This window comes from Acipenser ruthenus, chromosome 46 (assembly GCF_902713425.1).
Source record: "Acipenser ruthenus chromosome 46, fAciRut3.2 maternal haplotype, whole genome shotgun sequence".
Lineage (NCBI taxonomy): Eukaryota > Metazoa > Chordata > Actinopteri > Acipenseriformes > Acipenseridae > Acipenser > Acipenser ruthenus.
Window position 1 is genome coordinate 3,741,579 of NC_081234.1, and position 6,636 is coordinate 3,748,214.

Here is a 6,636-nt window from a genome sequence, read left to right on the forward strand (position 1 = left end):
TGTGTACTTTGTTCTTGGTCCCTTTTAAACGTTCTGTAAAGTGCTTTTCTTCTCTGGATATATTTTTTAATCTATTAAACCATTCTGGCCATTTTGTTTTAGATTTGGATTTGTCTACTTTTGGGATGTAATTGTTTTGCGCCTCTAGTATGAAACGAAAATAAACACTCAACAGTTCTTGTTCAATTGTATATTAATTGAAGATTTTTGTCATGCTTTCATATATTTTTACTTTCATATGAAAAATATATATTGCAACGACCTGGACAATTGCTTTGTTGCAGGACTTGTCTTTTCAGTTTGTCTCGTCTGTCTTTTATATGTTACATGTATTGTAAGTGGAACGGGTCACACTGTTACTTAGCATGGGAAGGGGGAGTGAGTGAATGAGTAGGGAGAATGTGTTGCTGTTCTTGGGGGTTGCAGAGCATGGATGTGACTGGTTGATGCGCAGGAAACGACGGGAGGTTATATCATGGGTGCATGAGCCTGGGGACTGAAGACAGTCCAGCGCTGAACTTGAATGAGAAACTGTGGGTGCAACTGAGCAAGCGTGTGAGCTGTGACCAGAGAGAATATGCAGTGAAAGTGTCAAGACGAAAACGTAGGGTTATTATTTTGCTGCTTTGAGTTCTGGCCAGAAATTCTCTGTAGTTTCAAATAAAATAACCATTTTAGTTTAAACTGTTTTTTATTTATTTATTTATTTATTTTAACTCCACCGCAAGGGAAGGGAATAAGAAAGGAGATCAATACAATTGAAACAAGTGAAACAAACACAAAAAGAAAATAATAAAAATACAAATAGTCAATAATAATTAAATAGAGAAAAAATATACAACTCGCAGAAAAACAACAAAAGGGTAAAAAGCTAATACAAAACTAAAATAGCTGTGCCACCTGCTCCACAGAGACGTCCCATGCTGCCATCATGCCAGCAGAGGCTGAGTGCAATCAAGCCGTGGATCTTTCTAAAATAATATCATAAACGTAATCTAGCCAGACAGAAGAAAAAGAAATAGACTGCTCCATCCATCCCTTCAGAATAGTTTTTTTGGCTGCCATCATCCCTACCAGGAAAAGCTTCCTGGAGTGTGATGTCAGCATCAACAGGGAATCATCAGCCAGTAGGAGTACCTCAGGAGAGAGGGGCACCGCCACACCCAATAGAGAGCCCATAGCAGTCACAACAAACTGCCAAAAGGTAACAATTTTTGGGCACTCCCAGAACATATGTAAGTAAGTGCCCATCACTCCCGAAGCACAAGCCTGGAACATAGGATCTGCAGAAATTTTCATCTGAAACCTCCTAAGTGGAGTAGCATAGAATCTATGAGACAATTTAAAATTAATAATCTGATGGGCCAGATTTTTGGATGATATAGAAATATTTTCCCAGACAGTTTCCCAGTCAGGGGTGACAGCAACCTTGCTTAACTCTCTATCCCAAATGAGCGTAATTGGAAGGGTCTTGACATTGTAAGCTACAAGTTTATTATACATACAGTATATGATACAAGTCCTCAGCTAGGAGTGCTGCAGAAAATATCTACCAAAGGATGAGGACACAAAGGAGCATCCCAGGGAACCCCATAAGCAGGGAGAGATGAACGAAGCCTGAGATATAAGAAGAAAGAGAAACCTGGAAGAGAGTATTCTTCTTGTAAATCCTGAAAGGAGCGGAGGCCAGTGTCATTAAAGATATCACCCAATATATGTACATTGCGTGTAGACCAAGAGGAGTAAACAAAGGGGTGTGAGCCTGTTAATAGGTGAACATTACGCGAAATAGGAGACTGCATACAGTCCAGCAAGCGTATGAAAAAATAAATTAACCTTATTCCAAATTTGTAAAGTATTGGTAATGATGGTACCCATGCGAATCGAAACAAGTTTGTGCTTTAACCCAGAAAAAGGGAGATCCTAACTAAATTATCTTATCTTCAATGGGACGCCAAGAAGCTGGAGTTTCTGGATGCAACCACATCTTCATAGCCCTGAGCTGGAAAGCCCAATAATAAAATTGAAAAGTCGGTAAGGTGAAGCCCCCAGCGGATTTGGGGCGCTGCAAAGTGGTTAAGCAGATTCTGGATTTTTTATTGTTCCAGATAAATTTGGAGCACAGCGAATTAACCTCTGCAATGAATTTGGGGGAAGTGACAGAGGAAGCATAAAGAATAAAAAAGTAATACGCGGCAGCACATTCATTTTAATTACAGATATTATTATTATTTATTACTTAGCAGACGCCCTTATCCAGGGCGACTTACAGTCATAAACAAAAATACGTTTCAAGAATCACAGTACAAGTATTAATACATTTAAGAGCAAGATCAAATACAATGACTTTGGTTCTAGCAAGTACAAGTATATGACAAAATACGATTCAATAACGGAGCAAATAACAGTGTCAGTGATAGTTACATCAGGATATAATTAAATACAAAATACTACAGATCAAATAACACTTGTGAAGGATTACAGTACTCCAAAGTACAGGATTAAATGCAGTAAAATAGGGAGCAGATAAGAGCAAGTAAAGCGCATTAAGAAAGAGTGATAAAGTGTCCAGAGGGACAGGTGCTGTCTGAAGAGGTGAGTCTTGAGGAGGCGCCAGAAGGGACTGGGCAGTCCTAACATGGGGCGAGGATGGTGAAGGAGCGGGCTCTGGAGGCAGGGGAGCGTACAGGAGGGTACAGCCAGTCTTCTAGTGCAGGAGGAGAGGTCAGAGTCTGAGAGGGGAGAGAAGGTGGAGAAGGAGGGTGAGTTAGTAGGGGATGCAGTGGGTGTAGGGGTTGAAGCGGGAGGGGGTGGGGGAGAGGGAGAGGTGTTAAAGAGTTTGCGGATATCTGAGATATTAGAAGTCATCAGAGGAGATAGTGGAGGGAGGAGGGGGGAGGGTTTAGGAGGGAGGAGAAGGTAGAGAATAGTTTACGTGGGTTGTTAGTGGAGGCTTAGATTATAGACTGGAAATAAAAACATTTAGCAAAGGAGAGAGTAGAGGAGAAGGAGGAGAGGAGAGCAGTAGTGGTCTAGAGCAGAAGGGAGTTTGGTTCTCTTCCATTTCTTTTCAGCAGATCGCAGTGTGGTTCTTGCTGAGCTGAGCACAGAGGAGAGCCAGGGTTGGGGAGGGGAGGGGAGGGACGAGCAGGTCGGGAGGTGAGGGGACAGAGGGAGTAGAGGGAGGAGAAGAGGGTGGAGGTAGCAGAGTCTACAGAGTTGGGAGAAGGAGTCGATAGGAGGGAGGTGAGAGAGAGCGGTGGAGGCAAGGACAGAGGGGGAGAAGAGCGGAGGTTACAACGAGAGGCGACAGTGAGGGTAGGAGGAGCAGGGACAGAGGGGAGAGACGAAAGAGATGAAATAGTGATCAGAGAGGTCCAGGGGGGTAACGGAGAGGGTGGAGGGGCAGCAGTCCCTGGAGAAGGTGAGGTCCAGTTGACGGCCAGCTTTGTGGGTAGGGGGGGTGGAGAAAGACAGAAGTCAAAGGAGTTAAGGAGAGGGAGGAATCCGGCAGAGTGGCTGGGGTTGGAGAGATGGATATTGAAGTCACCTAACAGGACAGTTGGGGTAGACAGAGAGGGGTGGGAGGAAAGTAGATAGTCAAGTTTATCGAGAAAGTGAGCGAGAGGTCCAGGGGGACGGTACAGTACAATTAGCAGGAGTTGACAGGGAGAGGTTAGTTGGACTGTATGAAATTCAAAGCTGTTTCAATTTCATCATTTCTAACAAACACTACCAGCTTGGACAGATTGGAAATGCTGATCAGACCCCCGTATTTTGAAACATGCCAAGCAATGCCACAGTTCAATGCTGGGTTGTGGGTTACATGTTGTCTGAGTGGTGTTGTGTGTACGACAGAGACACCATCTTAAGTATTATACAGTGTGCAGCACAATAAACAAGCTCTGTGGTTAATCTACAGCAACACTGTTTTGTGTCAGTTTTTTATTATTATTATTTGTTTATTTAGCAGACGCCTTTATCCAAGGCGACTTACAGAGACTAGGGTGTGTGAACTATGCATCAGCTGCAGAGTCACAATTACATCTCACCCGAAAGACGGAGCACAAGGAGGTTAAGCGACTTGCTCAGGGTCACACAGTGAGTCAGTGGCTGAGGTGGGATTTGAACCGGGGACCTTCTGGTTATAAGCCGGTTTCTTTAACCACTGGACCACACAGCCTCCTATTTGTATGATACAACAGCGTAATTGAGGTTGTATCTTTGTAAATGCATATTTATTTTATGTTTCATTTTTTCCTCAAATTGAGGGTGGTAAATTTGTGCTGCGTCTTAAATTTGAGGGCGTCTTAAATTTGAAGGAAAACGGTATATATTATATATATATATATATATATATATATATATATATATATATATATATATATAGCCAAGGATGGTTTACTTGGCGCCATGACCAGGTGCTGCGATGTTTGGCCTTAGCATTGGAAGACAAGCGTAACATGACCAATACGTTGCCACCTGTTCCATCAAAACATTACACACAAAAGACAACATTCCTCCGTCCAGGAAAGCAACCACCAAGAAAAGGTGTTAAAACCAATCCTCGTCCAGGACAACTGGAAGCTGCTAGAAGCTGGCAGATGTTGGTCAACGGCTTATTTTTCCACCTGAGATTGCCACCACTAACCTTTGACCAGATATTGTCTTGTGGTCTGGATCAGCACGCCTTGTTCACCTGGTAGAGTTAACAGTGCCATGGGAGGATGCTGTAGATGAGGCGTATGAGAGGAAGAAACTGCGGTATGTTCAACTAGCCACTGAAGCGGAACAGCAAGGATGGAGAATCCAGGTTTACCCAGTGGAGGTGGGTTGTCGAGGATTTGTGGCACACTCTACAACCTGGTTTCTCAAAGACGTCGGATTCAGTGGCCAAGAGTTGCGTCACACAGTGAAGAACTTATCTGAAGCAGCAGAGAGGAGCAGCAACTGGCTGTGGTTGAGGCGGAAAGATTCTGGCTGGGGTTGTCAAGCACAATAGAAAGAAAGAAACGCTGATGTACAGGTAAGTAAGCTGGGCTGAGTTGAGTGAGGGATGAGGGGGGTGATTCTGGGACGCCAGAATCACCGTCAAGCCTCTTGAGGTGTCGTGGGCTAGTCGACGAAACACAGAGGATGGAAGGTGCCCACTTGAAGACCCCAGAGATGTACCCTACTTAGCTCAATCCTGACGGTTGTCATGGTGATGCACTGGGGAGACCGCACTGTGGTTGATCCCCAGAGCCAGCATCGCAGCCGTTGTGTGTGCTGATGCGCTAGGGAGGCAAAAAAAGCTGATCCCTGGAGCCAGCATTACACTTCAGCAATCAACACCTGACAGAAGGATATCTACATCATCATATGGAAGGAAGCGCAAATGGAAGCATGAAGTTTTAACATCTACTCTTGTGTAATAGAAATCATTATATATATATATATATATATATATATATATATATATATATACATATACATATACATATACATATATATATATATATATATATATATATATATATATATATATATATATATATATATATTGTGAAGATAGGGGTAGCGGCGCCTTTAAGGAATGGCGTCGCAGCGATAAAAACTACATGGCCCAGAGGGCCGAGGTTAAATTAGAAGGGGGGGTTAGAGGCCTTTAAAAAGAGTCCAGACAGAACAATCAGTGTGATCATGGGGAGCACCAGTTGAATTGTCCTGTTCGACCTTAGTGGATGCCGTTCATATTTTCAGCTGTGAGTTTAGTAAGTACGTGACGTTGTTTGATTCAGTTTTGAAACTCGCTTGGAGTAGTAACCTGCTTTCAGGGCGATTCGTTTATTTTGTTGATAGAGTGTCGGGTGATCTGCTGTTCTCTGGATGAGACGTTTTGTTTTTATTTCTCTTCGTTTGGATTTGTTATTTTTTTCCCCCGTACGTGCTTCCTGAACTTTTAATGTGACTACGGGTGTATGTTTGTAACAATACTATGTGAGCGCCGACAACAGCGCAAGAGAAAGATAATTTAAACGGTGTGCTAAACGGAATGTGAAACAAAGGCGGATGCACGACTGACAGGGATTGGATGCACACCTGAACTGCAACATAGTGTAGGGCTTTTGGGACTAACAAAGGACACTGACACAGAACGCTGGATTTATAAAAAGTTTATGGGATTTATTCTGTTCAAACCTTGCTGTCGCAGGGTTTGGATATTGTGCTGCTTGGCAAAGGAGAGAGCTTCACTTTGCAGTCGTTCCTGGAATCTGCCAGGGGTGACAGTCCTTCCCTCACCATTTGTTCTCCTTATTATACTAGGACTAATCCAACAAGGGAGCTGTGGTTTCTTGTGTGTGTTCCAGTTTTCCACAGCAGAGGGAACTCTTCAACTTACCTGCAGTTCCAGTTCTCCACAGCAGAGGGAACTCTTCAACTTACCTGCAGTTCCAGTGTACTCCAGCGGAGGGAGTTTAAACGTGAAAGAAATTGTATAGTGAGGGATGAAGAAGTGAGATAGCTAATGGCCCGTACAGGGCATAAAAGTATTTACTGAAAATATATTGGTGATTATTGTAAATAAAGAGTATGCACCTGACTACAGAGTCTGTCCATTCACTGTGATTGAGAGGGAAACGCCAAAGACCGCAA

The 6,636-nt window shown here is 43.2% G+C and overlaps 1 long non-coding RNA gene across 1 annotated transcript; it reads left to right on the top strand.

Moving 5' to 3' along the window:
* The first annotated feature begins 5,667 nt into the window (after positions 1–5,667).
* On the top strand, positions 5,668–6,583 carry LOC131720981 (uncharacterized). The gene is made up of 2 exons (XR_009319794.1): positions 5,668–5,753; positions 6,307–6,583. It is a non-coding gene; the product is annotated as an uncharacterized LOC131720981 (long non-coding RNA).
* Positions 6,584–6,636: the final 53 nt, after the last annotated feature.